General features: G+C 46.4%; 1 protein-coding gene across 1 annotated transcript in view; it reads right to left on the reverse strand.

Annotated features, from left to right (window-relative positions):
* The window catches only part of ACER2 (alkaline ceramidase 2), a 60734-nt gene that overhangs the window by 6245 nt on the left and 33291 nt on the right, over positions 1-21198 (reverse strand). The gene's annotated exons all lie outside the window — the stretch shown is intronic.

Genomic DNA, 21198 nt, shown 5'->3' on the forward strand with positions numbered 1-21198 from the left:
CCATCTTCACAAGTTATAAAATGTTGCAATAGACATTACTGTCTCTTCCATAGTAGCCCAAGGAAGTCATCCTCCATGGTGAATCATAACATTCTTTATGAGGCATTGCGCTGACACCAGAGGTGTCACCTCAGGACAGAGTTTTTTCATTCTTCTTTATCCATAATAGAGCTTTAACAAAGGGGGGGGGGACACAACAAAAAAAAAAAACACAAACAAAAAAACCTCCAACCAAAACCAAAAAAATTTACAAATAGGTGAAGAGTTGACAGTAGTGATTGTCTTGACATGTTCATGTCTGCAAAATGGGACAAGCAACAAGGTCAGGCACATGCTACAAAAACCAAAGTTGGTGTATGCTACAAGCCACAGAGGCACATCTGGGATGCTTTAAAATTTAGATTGGAGATGGAGAGTTTGAAGTAAAGACTGTTAAGCTTTATATCAGAAGTGAATACGCACACACACGCACACACAGACGCACAGAGGTGTTGACAGCTGTGCTCTGTGGGTGTGTGTTGTCTTACCCTGCTGCTTGGCAGCACTTGATCCCTGCCTCTACTGCAGCCACTACTGAACAGAAATAGAGGGTTTAAAATCCTTAATTACCACAGCAGGCCTTGGTGGTATGTGACTGGTGTGAGCAAGGGAAGGAGAAAATATATTAAATACCCTCTGCACTCCTGCCTGGGGGAGTGATGGCACATTTCCTTGCCACATGTTTCCCCTCCCACAAGCAAGTACTTCACTGCCTTATCTGTAGGGCTTGAAAAAACAAATTGCAAAAACAAACCTACGTTCATTTACTATTACTCTTTCTTTTACAAGTAGTTATATTTGGGGTGTTTATCAACAATTTAAAAAAGAGATGCTATGAGATACTGCTAGCCAAAACTAGTTCTATAGAGCTTGATTTAGTATCTTACAACATGCAAGAAAATCTTTTTTTGATATTTGAAACAGCTCCTTCCATGCTAACATGCTGTATTGGTCAGCATATGAACATCTGTCAAATGTGTCAGTAAATCCATTTTATGATATATTTTATAGCTTACATTAAAAAAAAAAATCCTAAAACCTACTTTACTTCCCACTCAGAACAATGATTTTCAGCAAAGCCTATACCTGAAACTGACTGAAAAGCAGGAATTCATAGAATCATAGAATGGTTAGATTTGGAAAGTACCTTAAGATAACATAGTTCCAACCCCCCTGCCATGGAGAGGGACACCTCACACTAAACCACATCACACAAGGCTTCATCCAACCTGGCCTTGAACTCTGCCAGGGATGGAGCATTCGCAACTTCCCTGGGCAACCCATTCCAGTGCCTCACCACCCTTACAGTAAAGAACTTCTTCCTTATATCTAACCTGAACTTCCCCTGTTTCAGTTCAAACCCATCACCCCTTGTCCTGTCACTACAGTCCCTGACAAAGAGTCCCTCCCCAGCATCCCTATAGGCCCCCTTCAGATACTGGAAGGCTGCTATGAGGTCTCCACGCAGCCTTCTCTTCTCCAGGCTGAACAGCCCCAACTTCCTCAGCCTATCTTCATACGGGAGGTGCTCCAGTCCCCTGATCATCCTCGTGGCCCTCCTCTGGACTTGTTCCAGCAGTTCCATGTCCTTTTTATGTTGAGGACACCAGAACTGCACACAATACTCCAGGTGAGGTCTCAGGAGAGCAGAGTAGAGGGGCAGGATCATCTCCTTTGACCTGCTGGTCATGCTCCTTTTGATGCAGCCCAGGATACGGTTGGCTTTCTGGGCTGCGTGCACACTGAAGCCGGCTCATGTTCATTTTCTCATCGACCAACACCCCCAAGTCCTTCTCCACAGGGCTGCTCTGAATCTCTTCTTTGCCCAATCTGTACCTTGGCATGGTTAAACTTCGTAAGATTGGCATCAGCCCACCCCACAAGCGTGTCAAGGTCCCTCTGGATGGCATCCCTTCCCTCCAGTATATCAACCGGACCACACAGCTTGGTGTCATCGGCAAACTTGCTGAGGGCGCACTCAATCGCACTGTCCATGTCAGCGATGAAGATGTTAAACATGACCGGTCCCAACACCGATCCCTGAGGGACACCACTCGTTACCGGTCTCCAGCTGGACATCAAGCCACTGACCACAACCCTTTGCATGTGGCCATCCAGCCAGTTCTTTATCCACCAAGTGGTGTATCTATCAAATTGATGTCTCTGCAATTTAGAGCCAAGGATATCGTCTGGGACAGTGTCGAATGCTTTGCACAAGTCCAGGTAGATGACATCAACTGCTCTACCCCTGCCCATCAGTTCTGTGGCCTCATCATAGAAGGCCACCAAATTGGTCAGGCAGGATTTCCCCTTAGCGAAGCCATGCTGGCTGTCAGCAAGCACCTTGTTGGTTTTTATGTACCTTAGCGTGCTTTCTATGAGAATTCCTTAGGGTTCATTAATACTAATAAACAATTTTTCACAAAAAAAAACATATTTCCTGGACAACCTCTCCCCACCACCACCACCTATCCTGCTAAAAACTTTTTAAAACCTGCCAAGGTGTTGTGTCTCAGAAGGACAAGACCAAGCATGGTAGAGCTAAACCTGCCCTGTCCTCAGTGCCATTTATACTGCTTTGGGCCCCTAGACACTGCTGTCCTCTCTGCTCCCAACACTGCCCAGTATCCAAGGTAAATGCTCTCACAAGGGGTACCCCAGCAAGTGGAGACAGGCAATTGTCAGACTATGAAGGGCTCAGGCCTTTTTTCACACCTCATAAGACTTGGTGTCGTGGTTTGAACCCAACCACAAACCTCGTCCACTCACTCCCCCCCCTTCTTGCCCTCCCCCTGCTTCTGGAGGGACGGAGAGGAGAATCAAAAAGAATGCAACTCCCACGGGTTGAGATAAGAACAGCCCAGTAACTAAGGTATAACACAAATCACTGCTGCTACCACCAATGATAATAATGCTAAAGGAAATAACAAGAGGAAAGAATACAACACCTTAACACCAGCCAACCAATAACTCGCCCCACTCCCCCCAGCCGAGCACCGACCGATACCTCGTCCAACCCTGTAGTCCCTCTACCCCTTCCGGGGAACTCCCCGTTACATCCTGGGCATGACGTGCTGTGGTATGGAATACCTCTTTGGTCAGTTTGGGTCAGGTGTCCTGTCTCTGCTTCCTCCCGGCCTCCCCTCCTCCCTGGCAGAGCATGAGGCTCAGAAAGTCCTTGGCCAGACCAAACATTCGAGCAGCAACTGAAAACATCGGCGTTATCAGCACTGTTCCCAGGCCAAAAGATCAAAACACAGCACTGTACTAGCTACTAAGAAGGAGAAAAATGACTGCTGCTGCTCAACCCAGGACACTTGGGCAGTGGGAAGGAGCCCTATCTAGAAGTAAATCCACAGTCCTGGCTAAATGGGAATGAATCTGTCTTGGCATAAGTCAGGTTCTCTCTCTGAAGTTTTATTTATATGGAAAAGAGCAGTGTAAGGGACTGATACCAAATCAACGCTCCTTCAGCATTCATACGAGTTCAGTTTGCCCCAGCTGGCAGCACAGTGAGCACTGCTTTTAGCTGTTTCTGTTATCACTTGGCAGCCAAAAAGAGCAGCAGTGAAGGTCTGCTCTGTAGGCACCACCAGGCATCCTGAAGGAAGCAAAGAGAAACTGGTGCAATAGGGCGTCCTCAGTCATCTCACAGTGGGTTTGTGCCAAAGACTGGATGCCAAAGGAAAGGTAACACTATGTACATGTACCCACTGCTGCACCTGCCCTGGTGAGCTCTACCATTCCGGTCTTACAGAAGGCAAATAGAAACAATGCATTGGCATGCACACATTGGCATATATGTATGCCAATATATTGGCATACATGCTTTGGCACCTGCTCCAGCTTGTCTAATACAGCTGAAGTCACAGACCCCAGTGCAGAAGAACTTGTAAGCAGACACTTCTGGAAAGGAGCAAACCTGCCAGCCACCGGCTCTGCCACAAACTGCATTAGGGAGAGGTGGGCACAGTGATCTATCTCCCAGAGAGGCACTAGTTGTGCGGGGGAGGTAAGTGGACTGCAACACAAACAGGTTGTGTCCTTGGTGCACAGTACACCGGTTATAACCTGGATTAATAACCTATTACTGTTACTGAAGCTCTCATTTTCTTGGAATTACATCAATGCCAAAGTGCCCATCAGCAGGTGTGTTTGCAGGCAATTGTCCTTGCTGACAACAAAGAGATAATAATAAAACCCCTAATGTGAGAGAGAGCAATATGCAGCCAACGCAGGTACAGTAAGCAGGGTAGTGCATTTCCTCCTGTCCTTGTTCCAAATACAGACTTCTCTTAGTGTTCCTGCAGCTGTTCTCCTCCACAGTCAAAATCCCTAATGGCCTTCCTTGCGACATATACAGAAAGAAAACATGATGTAGTTTCACGGCAACTGACAACTTGTTTCACATACACTGCCAGAATATAACTTATGCTGCAATTTTCAGGTGTTCAGTGTTTATGCATTGCTTCCATGTATTAACTTCATCAGACTGCTGTAGACCTAAGTGTTTTCCTGGTGTAACTGTCTTGTGTACCTATTTTTTCCAAACTGTGAGTAGCAGCACAGTTTCTCCTGATGTTACAGCTCCTCATCTGCTTCTGACCTCCAGCCTATGAAATGGTTAATCACATGTTTTGTTCTGCTGAAGCTCATCCTACAGAGAGGCTCATCTTTACCAGTTCTGAGTATTTGCTTTCTTCATCTGAGTGGATAGAGCAACTTCTTGTATTTTAGAAAGTATTTTCACAGTATTTATTAAAAAGGAAACAGCAATTAAGAAGAAATTTGACATCTGAGTTTTCCTGTTGAGGATATCTGAAATGAAACATGCTGAGGGAAAGGTTACCTTTGTATCTAAATTGAAGACCTAATACTAGTGGACGATGACATTTTTGTAAAGTCTTCTTATTCAAAAAGTTGCCTATTGGATTAACTACTAACCTTCTGATTGAAGTACAGCAAAGCATGTTTTGAGGGAGAAAAATTATGAATCCTCTCTCCCTAGTGATTAACTTCAACAGAAATGTGTGATCTGCCCGTACCCTTGGTTTTCTTACGGGCTGATCTGGGTTTGGCAGTAGCACTTCTTTTTGTCCTTAGTAGCGGCTGCAGTGCTGTGGTTTTCACTCTCAGCCTGGGAACAACGCTGATAACGCCAATGTTTTTAATTGTTCCTAAGTAATGTTTACTCTGACCAAGGACTTTCAGAGGCTCATGCTTTGACAGGGAGGAGGGGAAGCCAAGAGGAAGCAGAGACAGGACACACCTAACCCAAACTAGTCAAAGAGGTATTCCATGCCACAGCACGTCATGCCCAGTATATAAACTGGGGGCAGTTACGCAGAAGGGCTAGATCACTGCTCGGGTCAGGCTGGGCATCGGACGGCAGCTGGTGAATGGTTGTATTCTCTTCCCTTGCTATTTCCCTCATCATTATTATTATTGGTGGTAGCAGTGGTGGTTTGTGTTATACCTTAGTTACTGGGCTGTTCTTATCTCAATCCATGGGCGTTACATTCTTTCCATTCTCCTCCCCATCCCTCCGGGAGCAGGGGGAGGAAGAAGTCAGGGAGTGAGTGAGCAGCTGCGTGGTTCTGAGTTATCGGCTGGGCTTAAACCATGACAGTTCTTTGTGGCGCCCAATGTGTGTCATGAAAGTTTCAGATAACAACAGATCTAGCCAGAGTGTATCTAATCATATTTGTGATAAACATTTATTGTTTTGGATTAATAGTCACTCTTGACAATGCTGATTTATTGGCTCTCAAAGTTGTTGCTCTTGATCTCGGAGTTTCAGCATGTTGTACCTTACTTACAGCCAGTCTTTGCTGTGTTAGCATTTATCAGCTGGGGGCCTTGGGCTAAGGTTCTTGTTTCATTGTACTTTATGGTAATGACTTGTAATACAATAAACTCACTGATCATGAAACTGATCTGGCTTGCGTTCCCAGTGTGGTCACCACCTCTATACTTTGGGAGGTATATAATGGAAGTGTTTAGCAATTACACATCTTTTTCCCGTCCTTGGGTAGTCAATCTGTGAAGGAGACATTGCCTTTCCTTTCCAGCCCCCCCACCAGACTGTTTACAGCATCATTTGAGATTTCTGAAGATTTCAAATGGCCTTTGCGTACCCTTGAGACCTGCCCGCTGATTGTGATGGGGATCAGCATGTTGGCACACATACAGAGTGTGTTTTACCCACGACCATTTTGTCTGATCTCGAAAGTTAAGCAGAGTCGGGTCTGGGTCTTGTCTAGGGTTAGACGACGATATAGGAGGACCAACAGATTTTTCTCGAGGCTGGACACTCATGAGTGGCAGCATGTGTGGGCTAGTATGGGCAAGCATCAGTGGGCCCCTCCAGTGTTTTGGAACTTCACTGCTGAATAAGTGCAAAATCTGGAAAAACTAGTAAAACAAATGACGTGTGTTGTCATTCTGGTTGTACCAGACAGGGACAAATCATGGCAATGTGCTGGGGCTTGGCCTGTGCTTAAAGAACCCTGTTCAACACTATCCGGCACCTTCAAAGGCAAAAAAAAAATGTACTGTACACCGCAGCTGGGGAGAATGGTCATACCTGGAGCCTCTGGCAGAAAGCTCCAGGGGGAGACTTGAGGTCAGTTGCAGAAACTGCTGAAGGAGAGGGCGAATCGGGTCAGTTTGCCAAGGTGAAAGCCATCCAGCTGGCCCTGGACATTGCTGAACAAGAAAAGTGGCCAGTACTTTATCTCTATACTGACTCAAGGATGGTGGCAAATGCCCTGTGGGGATGGCTGCAGCAATGGAAGCAGAGCAACTGGCAACGCAGAGGTAAACCCATCTGGGCTGCTGCACTATGGCAAGATATCGCTGCCCAGGTGCAGAACCTGGTGGTGAAGGTACGCCATGTAGATGCCCGTGTACCCAAGAGTTGGGCCACTGAGGAACACCAGAACAACCAACAAGTGGATAAAGCTGCTAAGATTGAAGTGGCTCAGATGGACTTATATTGGCAACATAAGGGTGAATTATTTTTGGCAAAGTAGGCCCATGACACTTCAGGGCATCAGGGCAGAGATGTAACATACAGATGGGCTCATGATTGAGGGGTGGACTTATCAATGGACACTATTGCCAGGTTATTCACGAATGTGAAACATGTGCTGTAATTAAGCAAGCTAAAAGGTTAAAGCCTCTTTGGTATGGAGGACGATGGCTAAAGTATAAATACGGGGAGGCCTGGCAGATTGATTATATCACATCCCACCAAGGCAAGCACCATGAGCTTACCATAGAATCATAGAATCATAGAATAGTTAGGGTTGGAAAGGACCTCAAGATCATCTAATTCCAACCCCCCTGCCATAGGCAGGGACACATCACACTAAACCATCCCACCCAAGGCTTCATCCAATCTGGCCTTGAACTCTGCCAGGGATGGAGCACTGACAACCCTCCTGGGCAACCCATTCCAGTGCCTCACCACCCTAACAGGAAAGAATTTCCTCCTTATATCCAATCTAAACTTCCCCTGTTTAAGTTTTAACCCATTACCCCTTGTCCTGTCACTACAGTCCCTGATGAAGAGTCCCTCCCCAGCATCCCTATAGGCCCCCTTCAGGTACTGGAAGGCTGCTATGAGGTCTCCACGCAGCCTTCTCTTCTCCAGGCTGAACAGCCCCAACTTTCTCAGCCTGTCTTCATACGGGAGGTGCTCCAGTCCCCTGATCATCCTCGTGGCCCTCCTCTGGACTTGTTCCAGCAGTTCCATGTCCTTTTTATGTTGAGGACACCAGAACTGCACACAATACTCCAGGTGAGGTCTCAGGAGAGCAGAGTACAGGGGCAGGATCACCTCCTTTGACCTGCCGGTCATGCTCCTTTTGATGCAGCCCAGGATACGGTTGGCTTTCTGGGCTGCGAGCGCACACTGCCGGCTCATGTTCATTTTCTCATCAACCAGCACCCCCAAGTCCTTCTCTGCAGGGCCGCTCTGAATCTCTTCTTTGCCCAGTCTGTAGCCATGCCTGGGATTGCTCCAACCCAGGTGTAGGACCTTGCACTTGTCATGGTTGAACTTCATAAGGTTGGCATCAGCCCACCTTACAAGCGTGTCAAGGTCCCTCTGGATGGCATCCCTTCCCTCCAGCATATCAACCGGACCACACAGCTTGGTGTCATGGGCAAACTTGCTGAAGGCACACTCAATTGCACTGTCCACGTCAGCGATAAAGATGTTAAACAAGACCGGTCCCAACGTCAATCCCTGAGGGACACCACTCGTTACCGGTCTCCAGCCAGACATTGAGCCATTGACCACAACACTTTGTGCGTGGCCATCCAGCCAGTTCTTTATCCACCGAGTGGTCCATCCATCAAATTGATATCTCTCCAATTTAGAGACAAGGATGTCGTGTGGGACAGTGTCGAATGCTTTGCACAAGTCCAGGTAAATGACATCAACTGCTTTACCCTTGACCATCAGTTCTGTAGCCCCATCATAGAAGGCCACCAAATTGGTCAGGCAGGATTTCCCCTTAGTGAAGCCATGCTGGCTGTCACCAAGCACCTTGTTGTTTTTCATGTGCCTTAGCATGCCTTCCAGGAGAATGTGCTCCAAGATTTTGCCAGGCACAGAGGTGAGACTGACTGCTCTGTAATTCCCCAGGTCTTCCATTTTCCCCTTCTTGAAAATGGGGGTTATATTTCCCTTTTTCCAGTCGTCGGGAACTTCACCTGACTGCCATGATTTTTCAAATATGATAGCCAGTGGCTTAGCAACTTCATTTGCCAGCTCCTTCAGGACCCGCAGATGGATTCCATCAGATCCCATGGGCTTGTGCACATTCAGATTTTTAAGATGGTCTCGAACCAGATCCTCTCCTACAGTGGGCCCAAGGTCTTCATTCTCACAGTCCCTGCGTCTACCTTCTAAGACCTGGGTGGTGCAGTCAGAGCCTTTGCCAGTGAAGACCGAGGCAAAGAAGTCATTCAGAACCTCAGCCTTCTCCAAATCCAGGGTAGCCAGTTCTCCCGAAAGCTTCCTCAGGGGGCCTATTTTGTCCCTAGTCTGTTTTTTGTTTGCTACGTACCTGTAGAATCCCTTCCTGTTATCCTTAACATCCCTGGCCAAGTTTAATTCTAACTGGGCCTTAGCTTTCCTAACCTGGTCCCTAGCTTCCCGGACAACATCCCTGTATTCTTCCCAGGCCGCCTGTCCTTGTTTCCACCTTTTATAAGACTCTTTTTTCCTTTGAATTTTCCTCCGCAGCTCCTTATCCATCCAAGGAGGTCTCCTGGCCCTCCTGCCGCACTTCCTTCTAGCTGGGATGCAGCACTCCTGAGCCTGTAGCAGGTGATCCTTGAATATCAACCAAGAGTCTTGGGCCCCCCTGCCCTCCAGGGCTATATCCCATGGAAGCTTACTAAGCAGGCTCCTGAAGAGGCCAAAGTCTGCTCTTTTGAAGTCCAGGGCAGTGAGCTTGCTGCACACTTTTCTCACTGTCCTGGGGATCTCAAATTTGACCATTTCTTGATCGCTGCATCCAAGGCTGCCCTGGAGCACCACATTCTCAACAAGCCCTTCCCTGTTGGTGATCACAAGGTCAAGCATGGCATCTCTCCTTGTTGGCTCCTCTATTACTTGCAGAAGGAAGTTGCCTTCCACACAATCGAGGAACCTCCTGGATTGCTTGTGCCGTGCAGTGCCATCGTTCCAACAGATGTCAGGGTGGTTGAAGTCCCCCATGAGAACAAGGGCCTGTGAGCGTGAGGCTTTTCCTATCTGTCTGTAGAGTGCTTCATCCACAGGTTCTCCTTGATCAGGCGGCCTGTAACAGATCCCCACAGTAATGTCTCCCATGGCTGTTTTCCCTTTAACCCTGACCCACAAACTCTCTGTAAACTGCTCACCTGCCCCCAGACAGAGTTCCATACTCTCCAGCCTATCCGTAACATAAAGGGCAACTCCCCCTCCCCGCCTGCCGTGCCTGTCTTTTCTAAAGAGCCTGTAACCTTCCATTCCAACATTCCAGTCACAGGAGCCATCCCACCATGTTTCTGTGATGCCTATTGTATCATACTCCCGTAGATGTGGAAGCAACCACTGGATGGCTAGAAACACACGCTGTGCCCCATGCCACTGCCCGGAACACTATCCTGGGCCTTGAGAAACAAATCTTGTGTAGCAACTGAGGCACGGTCTCCAGTTGTGATGCAACCAAAATCATTTAATGAGCAAGGTTATGGTCTTTTTATAGACCCCTGCCTAGCGGCTAGTAATTGTTAGTATCTGCTAGTTTCTTTTTAGTACCTTTTGCAACATCATTCGCTTTTCTCAACCAATCACATTATTGTTCAAGCGCCTTTGCTTGAACAATTTATTTGTTCTCAGATGTATAAGAACATTTCTCTGTTACCACTTTCTGCTACATTATTACTTTCTATTTTGCTTGAGCACACATTCTTTTGTCCCCTCAGTCCACATTGGAGACTGTCATTAGCTCCTGGGAAAGTCCCAGGTTATTCCCGCTTCAGGTAAAGGCAAACCCACCTTTGTGACTGCTTTTGCTCAGGGACCCAGATATATTTAGTGGGTAATGCGGGAAGATGGAGAAGTCCAATGTATACCTCAAAGGGATTTGATTTTAGGGGAAAACAGCCAATGAACTTAATTGTATGCTGTTGGCTGCTATGTAGCACTTTTATAGCCCACCAATTAGATGTCTTAATGTCACCAGCGACTGGCCCTGACTTCCCTCCCACCATCATTCCAACAAAGAATAAAGTTTGATGAAACCAGATGAATTCTGTGGTATCATCAGCAGGCAACAGTCCAACACTGCACACAGCCTCTCCTGCTCTGAAAAACTGTTTGAAGAGATGGAGCCCGACATCATGGACCGGATGAACTCAGCAGCTTTTTAGAGATTTGTCCATGCACTAAGGAATGATCTCTCTCTCTCCTTGTGCGTGTGTGGATGCATAGATATATATGAGACAAGAGTGATGGTATATAGAAAAATTTGAGATCTAAGCATGACATGAATGGTATGGAATAAGCGGTGGATACTGTCCTGGCTTCAGCAGTAGCAGTCATTTTTCTCCTTCTTAGTAGCTGGTGCAGTGCTGTGGTTTTGACTTTCAGCCTGGGAACAGCGCTGATAACACCGATGGTTTTAGTTGTTGCTTACTCTGACCAAGGACTTTGTGAGTCTCATGCTCTGTCAGGGAGGAAGGGAAGCCGGGAAGAAGCAGAGACAGGACACCTGACCCAAACTAGCCAAAGAGGTATTCCATACCACAGCACGTCATGCCCACTATATAAACTGAGGGCAGTTACCCGGAAGGGCTAGACCAGTGCTTGGGTCAGGCTGGGTATTGGTCAGCAGGTGGTGAGTGGTTGTATTCCCTTCTCTTGTTATTTCCCTTATCATTATTATTATTATTGGTGGTAGCAGTAGTAGTTTTGCATTGTACCTTAGTTACTGGACTGTTCTTATCTCAACCTCTGGGTTTTACATTCTTTTGATTCTCCTCCCCATCTTGTCGGGAGCAGGGGGAAAGAGGAGGGGGAATGAGCTGCTGTGTGGTTCTGAGTTACTGGCTGGGCTTAAATCGTGACATGGACTTTAATCAGCAAAAGAATTAAACTCAAAAGATGTTTATTAAAGCCTGAGGCCCCACTCCAGTGCTGACAGAATGCAGGAGAATCCCTGCAGCAGGTCTTCCCCCTAGCATCTGCTGAGCAACGGCCTGATGACTTTACAGCATAAATCTGCACCCATAAATCTGAGTTTTTATATTCTTTTAAAGCCTAGCACCTCTTGTAGCAAAAAAAGAGTAACCTCACAGACATCCTTTGTGCCATCAACAGGATTGATTTTGACATCCTTTTGGCTAAGGGAAAGGGCTGCTTCAAGTACATCAGTAAGAGGAAAAGTAGGGAAAATGTGGGCCTGCTGCTTAATGGACCAGGGACCCTGGCAACAGAGGATTCAGAGAAGGCAGAGATACTGAATGCCTTATATGCTTCAGTCTTCATTGCCAAGGCCAGCCCTCAGGAGTCACTATCCCAAGAGACCAGGGAGACATCTGGAGATGTCTTTCCCATATTTGAAGAGGACTGGTTTCAAAATCATTTAGTCAAACTTGACATCCACATGTCCATGGGCCCGGACCGTGTGTACCTGTGATTGCTGAGGGATCTGGCAGACACCATTCCTAGGCCACCCTCAATCATCTTTTAAGGGTCATGTCAATCAGGAGAGGTGGCTGAGGACTAGAAGATAGCAAATGTCACCCCTGTCTTCAAAAAGGGCAAGAAGGAGAACCCTGGGGACCACAGGCTACTCAGCCTCACCTCTGTAACTGGAAAATGATGGAATAGCTCATCCTGGAACCAACCTGTAAGCACATGGAGGACAAGAAGGTGACCAGGAGTAGTCAGCATGGATTCACTAAAGGGAAATTGTGCTTAACCAACCTGGTTGCCTTCTATGATGGGAAAACTGGCTGGATAGATGAGGGGGAAGCCAGGGACATTGTCTACCTGGACTTAAGCAAGGCTTTCAATACTGTCTCCCATGACATCCTCACAGACAAGCTCAGGAAGTACAGGCTGCATGAGTGGAAGGTGAGGTGAACTGAGAACTGACTGAATGGCAGGTGTCAAGGGTTGTGATCAGTGGCACAGAGTCTGGTTGGAGACCTGTAACAAGTGGTGTACTCCAGGGGCCAATACTGGGTCCAGTGTTGCTTAACTTATCCCCACCAGTGACCTGGATGAAGGGATCGAGCGCCTCCTCAGCAAGTTTGCTGGAAATACAAAACTGGGAGGAGTGGATGACAGCCCAGGGAGCTGCGCTGTCATTCAGAAGGATCTAGACAGGCGACAGAGAAGAGGCAGGTGGGAACCTTTCGAAAGTCAACAAAGGCAAGTGCAGGGTCCTGCACCTGGGGAGGAACAACCCTAGGCACCAGCACGTGTGAGGGGCTGACCTGCTGGAAAGCAGCTCTGTGGAGAAGAACCTAGGGGTCCTGGTGAACAGCACATTGTCCATGAGCCAGCAGCAACGTGCCCTTGTGGCCAAGCAGGTCAATGGTATCCTGGGCTGCATCAGGAAGAGCACTGGCAGCCGGTCAAGGGAGGAGATCCTGTGAGGGTGACTGAGCATTGGAACGGGTTGCTCAGAGAGGTTGTGGAGTCTCCTTCCTTGGAGATATTCAAGAGCTGTCTGGACACAAATCTGAGTTATGTGCTCTAGGTGACCTTGCTTGAGTAGGAAGGTTGGACTAGATGACCTCTGGTGCTTTCCTCCAGCCTCAATCATTCGACGATTCCGTGACAACAGTGGCAACATGCTGAAGGTAGCTCAAATAAACATATTGTTTCCCAACTTGTCCAGCAGAGCCTAACAGAATTTACAGATTCTTCCCCATGATTCTTATAATTGTAAATTTAATGTCATGAGCCCATCCTGGCAGTGGAGGAAAGGTAAGAATACCAGTAACACTTAAAATCAGACATCCTTAACCCTCTAAGGTAAAAATTATCACCATCTAAAAGAACAAAATAGTCTCAGTGGTGCTCAAGAAATTATTGCTATACCCAGCTAGCCTCACAAGCTGTATCTTAGTAGTTCACCACTTCTTTTTCTAGAAGCAATCCCATTGAAATCTTTCTTAAGTATCCCATTCAACCAGTTAGAGATAATCATACTACTTGGTCAATTTCTGGTTTTCAGGAAACACTACCATCAAATATTACTGTCCCGGATCACAAAATACAGATGAGTCATTTGCAGGTTGTACCAACCAGAGCACGAAAGAAAAATCATTGTGAACTTCTGCTTCATTTAAAAGCCGGCCTGAGAGATGCATAAGAGATTCTTTTTCTACATCCTATTTGGTGATGACAAGGCTCATATGGGGACAACAGAGACTCAAAATGACAGAAGATTTGAATGATCTGGATGGAACTGAAATGTCTGTCAGACTGCACCATTCCCCATTCTTCCTACTCTCTGAAGAACAATAGCATAAAGATGACAGTCTTATGGTTGATGAAAAATCTAGCACAGGTGAACTCACAGATGGTGCTAAAGAAGAAGCAGAAGTACCATAATGAGTTCCTGGCTTCTTGGATTTAACCCTCCACTGATCATCTGACATTTAGTCAGGAACTGAAACCATTACAGCCCCCACAGCCTCTCTTTATCACGTGCAAGGTGAAGTTCCCAGGTTTGTTCACTCTCTTCAATGACATTTCATGGAATGGGAGTGACCCCTGCAAGATCACAACCTGAGAGACCAAATCTCTTTCCCTGGAATCGTGGAGGGGTATAGTTCTCACTAAGAGTTTTGGAAGGGGGGATGGAGTGGCTGGGCTGTTTGTAAAGTGCTCAAACCCAACAGCAGGTAACAGCTATCAGTCCCATCCTTTCCCTCCCATACAGCTAATCTAAAACAAACAGCACCCTCCACTTCCTCTGTGGTCTGTAAGATGAAGTGTTGAAAGAAACATGTATGACCAACCTTATAGCCTTCTATGAGGAAGTGACTAGGTGGAGGGATGATGGTAGAGCGGTAGATGTAGTTTTTCTTGATTTCAGTAAGGCATTTGATACTGTCTCCCACAGCATCCTCATAGATAAGCTAAGGAAGTGTGGGCTTGACGATCAAGTAGTGAGGTGGATCGAGAACTGGTTGAAAGGAAGAAGGCAGAGAGTTGTGGTCAATGGCGCAGAATCTAGCTGGAGGTCTGTGACTAGTGGAGTTCCTCAGGGGTCGGTGCTGGGACCGGTGCTGTTTAATATTTTCATCAATGACCTGGATGAGGGAACTGAGTGCACCCTCAGCAAGTTTGCTGATGACACAAAACTGGGAGGAGTGGCTGACACACCAGAGGACTGTGCTGCCATTCAGCGAGACCTGGACAGGCTGGAGAGTTGGGCGGGGAGAAACTTGATGAAATTTAACAAGGGCAAGTGTAGAGTCTTGCATCTCGGGAAGAACAACCCCATGTACCAGTACAGGTTGGGGGTTGACCTGCTGGAAAGTAGTGAAGGGGAAAGGGACCTGGGGGTCCTGGTGGATAGGAGGATGACCATGAGCCAGCAATGTGCTCTTGTGGCCAAGAAGGCAAATGGCATCTTAGGGTGCATTAGAAAGGGAGTGGTTAGTAGGTCAAGAGAGGTTCTCCTCCCCCTCTACTCAGCCTTGGTGAGGCCGCATCTGGAATATTGCGTCCAGTTCTGGGCCCCTCTGTTCAAGAAGGACAGGGAATTGCTTGAAGGAGTCCAGCGCAGAGCCACAAAGATGATTAAGGGAGTGGAACATCTCCCTTATGAGGAGAGGCTGAGGGAGCTGGGTCTCTTTAGCTTGCAAAAGAGGAGACTGAGGGGTGACCTCATCAGTGTTTACAAATATGTGAAGGGTAGGTGTCAGGATGATGGAGCTAGGCTTTTTTCAGTGATATCCAGTGATAGGACAAGGGGCAATGGGTGTAAACTGGAACATAGGAAGTTCCACGTTAACATCAGGAAGAACTTCTTTACTGTAAGAGTGACAGAGCACTGGAACAGGTTGCCCAGGGGGGTTGTGGAGTCTCCTACACTGGAGATATTCAAGGCCTGCCTGGACAAGTTCCTGTGTGATGTACTGTAGGTTACCCTGCTCTTGCAGGGGGGTTGGACTAGATGATCTTTTTAGGTCCCTTCCAACCCTTGGGATTCTGTGATTCTGTGATTCTGTGAATGTCTGCATCCTACATACCATAGCACATTCCCTATCAAAGGCCTTCCTAGCTGAGTCATGAAAGGCACCAAGAAGTACTCCTGAATTTAACAGAAGTGTGACATCCTCCAGTACTACAAAAAAAACCCCAAACCTCCACTATGAGTATCCCTGTTACATGATACAATTACGAGTTTCATCCTCCCTATCAGCTAGCATGCATTTTGGTACTCCGATACTGTGGTGTGTACAGAAAGCAGTGTCTCACCCATTTTTCTGAATGCTTTGAACTTGCAAGACTTTCCTGCTTTTAAAGCAAGGTCCAGGACTGTACAACCTTTTAAGATGCATATTTATAAACAAATAATGCCTTACATGCCTGCATTCTCCTCAAACAGTTTTCTGGTTTTTGAGTTGGCCTTTTTCTAGAACTAGTATTTGTGGTCAGAGAAAGGAGGAACAATGGCAACAGACCAAAACATGAGATCACTGCAGAATATTTGACAGTTTTTCCTATTAGGTTGTCCATTCTTTCCTGACACTGTGGTTATTGCTAGGTACAGTTTAAGGGCCAATCACATATTCGATTATGCCATTCTACGTAAAAAAAGAAACAAAAGGATGGTTCCTCACAGAGAAAGCCTGATGTGAACTCTCATGGAGTACCTAAACTGGCATTCAGCTGCAAACCTGTTCCGGTGTTTTCAAAGCTGTTTCCACAGTCTAAGGATTTTTTCAATGTATTTTTTCACACTCTCAAGATGTTATCATCCACCCATTCAAGTTAAATGACAGCAAAAAAATGACAGTTCTTACTGCATTTCTGTCCCTTCCATTCCTGAATCCAGCCGAGGCACTAAATCGGATGAAATTACCAAAGGTGCAAGTACTTCCTAAAGGCTGTTTAGGTCAAATAAATAACGTCACTAATACAGCATACAGGGCCTTTTCTAGAGTACTTTAATCTGCCACAAACGCCAGGCAGGGCTGGCAGGTAGAAAGATTTCTGTGATTTTTCCCACTCTGTCTTCCACTCTATTCCACATTTTTCATTGTCCTGCATATCATGGCAGTCAGGTGAAGTTCCCGACGACTGGAAAAAGGGAAATATAACCCCCATTTTCAAGAAGGGGAAAACAGAAGACCCGGGGAATTACAGACCAGTCAGTCTCACCTCTGTGCCTGGTAAAATCTTGGAGCACATTCTCCTGGACAGCATGCTAAGGCACATGAAAAACAACAAGGTGCTTGGTGACAGCCAGCATGGCTTCACTAAGGGGAAATCCTGCCTGACCAATTTGGTGGCCTTCTGTGATGGGGCCACAGAACTGATGGTCAAGGGTAAAGCAGTTGATGTCATCTACCTGGACTTGTGCAAAGCGTTTGACACTGTCCCGCACAACATCCTTCTCTCTAAATTGGAGAGACGTCAATTTGATGGATGGACCACTCGGTGGATAAAGAACTGGCTGGATGGCCACACACAAAGAGTTGTGGTCAATGGCTCAATGTCCAGCTGGAGACCAGTAACGAGTGGTGTCCCTCAGGGATTGACGTTGGGACCGGTCTTATTTAACATCTTCATCGCTGACATGGACAGTGGGATTGAGTGCGCCCTCAGCAAGTTTGCCGATGACACCAAGCTGTGTGGTCCGGTTGATATGCTGGAGGGAAGGAATGCCATCCAGAGGGACCTTGACACGCTTGTGAGGTGGGCTGATGCCAACCTTATGAAGTTCAACCATGCAAGGTCCTACACCTGGGTTGGAGCAGTCCCAGGCAGAGCTACAGGTTGGGCAGAGAAGAGATTCAGAGCGGCCCTGCAGAGAAGGACTTGGGGGTGTTGGTCGATGAGAAAATGAACATGAGCCAGCTTTGGTGTGCGCTCGCAGCCCAGAAAGCCAACCGTATCCTGGGCTGCATCAAAAGGAGCGTGACCAGCAGGTCAAAGGAGGTGATCCTGCCCCTCTACTCTGCTCTCGTGAGACCTCACCTGGAGTATTGTGCGCAGTTCTGGTGTCCTCAACATAAAAAGGACATGGAACTGTTGGAACAAGTCCAGAGGAGGGCCACGAGGATGATCGGGGACTGGAGCACCTCCCGTATGAAGACAGGCTGAGAAAGTTGGGGCTGTTCAGCCTGGAGAAGAGAAGGCTGCATGGAGACCTCATAGCAGCCTTCCAGTACCTGAAGGGGGCCTATAGGGATGCTGGGGAGCAACTGTTCATTAGGGACTGTAGTGACAGGACAAGGGGTAACGGGTTAAAACTTAAGCAGGGGAAGTTTAGATTGGCTATAAGGGAGAAGTTCTTTACTGTAAGGGTAGGGAGGCACTGGAATGGGCTGCCCAGAGAGGTTGTGAATGCTCCATCCCTGGCAGTGTTCAAGGCCAGGCTGGATGAAGCCTTGGGTGGGATGGTTTAGTGTGAGGTGTCCCTGCCTGTGGCAGTGGGGTTGGAACTAGATGATCTTGAGGTCTTTTCCAACCCTAACTATTCTATGATTTTATGATTCTATATGCTATAGCTTTGATTGTTGCAGTGACCAGCGAGATATATCAACAAAGAACTGTATCACAAATAGTGTACCTAAGCTTCCCCAAAAGAGGCAGTAGTATTAAGAGATAATACACTTCTCTAGTGGTAAATAGGCAAAAAATAAGCTGAGGTTAATTAAAATTTTAAAAATTATTTGCTTACCTAACTGCTTTATTAGAAAATAGCCATAAAGCCTTACAGCAAAAAGTAATCATTGTGTCTAATCAACAGGATAAAGCATATATTTTTAAGCTATCTTAATTATTCTTCATTATTGTAGATAATTGTTACCCACAAAACAGGATGTTGCAGTCTGAAGATAGGCAGATCTTGAGTTGTATTCCTCGTTATTCCTCCAGTATAAAAATAATGAATCAGAAGATTATTGCCAAGTGCAAGGTCCTACACCTGCGTCAGAGCAATGCCAGTCACAGCTACAGGTTGGGCAAAGAAGAGATTCAGAACGGCCCTGCAGAGAAGGACTTGGGGGTGTTGGTCGATGAGAAAATGAACATGAGCCGGCTTCAGTGTGCGCTCGCAGCCCAGAAAGCCAACCGTATCCTGGGCTGCATCAAAAGGAGCGTGACCAGCAGGTCAAAGGAGGTGGTCCTGCCCCTCTACTCTGCTCTCGTGAGACCTCACCTGGAGTATTGTGTGCAGTTCTGGTGTCCTCAACATAAAAAGGACATGGAACTGTTGGAACAAGTCCAGAGGAGGGCCACGAGGATGATCAGGGGACTGGAGCACCTCCCGTATGAAGACAGGCTGAGAAAGTTGGGGCTGTTCAGCCTGGAGAAGAGAAGGCAGCGTGGAGACCTCATAGCAGCCTTCCAGTATCTGAAGGGGGCCTATAGGGATGCTGGGGAGGGTCTCTTTGTCAGGGACTGTAGTGACAGGACAAGGAGTAATGGGTTAAAACTTAAACAGGGGAAGTTTAGATTGGATATAAGGGAGAAATTCTTTCCTGTAAGGGTAGGGAGGTACTGGAATGGGTTGCCCAGGGAGGTTGTGAATGCTCCATCCCTGGCGGTGTTCCAGGCCAGGTTGTACAGAGGCTTGGGTGACATGGTTTAGTGTGAAGTGTCCCTGTCCACGGCAGGGGGTTTGAAACTAGATGATCTTAAGGTCCTTTCCAACCTTAACTATTCTATGATTCTGTAATTCTATGATTTAGCACTTCTAAAAAGGAACAAACCCTCATATTTTACAATTAAATTCTGATGCTCATAACTACAATGTATATTTGAAGCCAGGCATTCATCACAGTCTGGTGGAGGACTGGCCCTTTTTACAGATGACAGAGATGCACAGCATTAATGTGACACAGTCCTTAAGCAGAAGCTGATCCCTCTTGCAAGAAACGTAACAGCTTTCACTTTAGGCAAAAGCAGAGCACTCCTCATGGATAGGTTATGTATATTATGGCTAACAGTAAAATTTCTTTTCTTTGTATACTTAGGTCCAAGGTATGTTAGTGTATATAGGCATTTCTATTTTTGACACTGGCTACAAACTGTGACGACTATTAACAGGTTAGAAGATATTGTGTAGCTCTCCTGCCTATTAGTTTTCAGCCCTGAGTCACCAGCAGTCATTTTACATTCTACAGATAATTAAAGATTGAATAACTGCTAGCATAGGTACTAGCTTGAAAGCAAGGACACAGCAGTTTTACTTGCTGCAGAGAGCAAGAGAGAGAGGAAGAGAGGAGAAATTCAAAGAAATGATGAATTGGACAACCACACATGAGGGTACCAAGCAGAACAGAGGAAGATCTGAGAAAAAAAGCACCAAGCAGCAAGGCCAAAGGACAAGGCTGTTGGGCCACATGGTCTCTGACTGCAAAACACCATGAGCATTCTCACTATCAGTTACAATACTGTGGTTTTTTTTCCTTTCCTATGATTTTTTCTCCTTGCAGCACTTCTCCATTTCTGCAGACAAATTAGAAGAGGTATTGGCAACACAGATCACAGCTCTTTTCTGGCACAGTAGGCTTTGTCCCTCCCCAAGGTAATTACCCCTTTCCCTCACTGAAAATATATAGTGCTGTTCATCACAGTTTGGGAAGTGACACAAAATGAACATGGAGCATGAAGTAAGAACTAAGCATTTGTTAAACAGACAGCAGAAATAGCTTCCCCTTTGCTGTGTGTCTCACACTGTGCTTTGAGGCACTAGTCTCTCATTAACCCTCTCCCTTGTGCTTGGGGAGAAAACATGTATCACTTACCCAGTCTGCTCCTCATGATCTCAGATATGCAAAGACTTCCTGTGGTAGAAACCTGGTGCAAGGATCTTTATCTTTAAACCTTTTATAAACCTTTACCTTTACACATTTTTGTGAAACTCAGGTTTTCTAGGACTTTTACAATAATGTCCTGTCAGACTGTGTTAGAAATTTTATCAGTATCAAAATCTAACAGTATAACTGTTTGTTCCATAGCCACAGGGACAACAAATACCCTATCACAGAAGAAAACTAAATGAGGAAGACACCACTTGCCCCTGACAAACTCCTCATTATATACTGGGAGTTTACAAAGTTTTTTTTGGTTGCTGAGTTTGTGGGCATAAAAAGTCACCTCTTTCAAACTTCAGCCTTTCTCAGTTTGGAGTGTTTTACCAACAGTCAGGTGATATGTGACTCCAAACTGACCCTCTTGATTAAGTTTCTGCCTTGGAAGTTTGGAGGAAAAGGCTAGTCTGTGTATGGTAAAGTAATTCCTTCACCTCTGGAACAGAAACCTGCGAAACTCCTCCCATGTGTAACTGGCTCCTGATGCTGCAGCTGGTATGAGCCTCAATCAAAGCCCACCCAGAACTCAATCATTGCTTTGCTTTCCTTCCTGGGTACGTTCTCTGTTATTTTAACAACATGGTTCTTGAGACAGCTTGT

Source organism: Lathamus discolor, chromosome Z (genome assembly GCF_037157495.1).
Source record: "Lathamus discolor isolate bLatDis1 chromosome Z, bLatDis1.hap1, whole genome shotgun sequence".
Taxonomy (NCBI): Eukaryota; Metazoa; Chordata; class Aves; order Psittaciformes; family Psittacidae; genus Lathamus; species Lathamus discolor.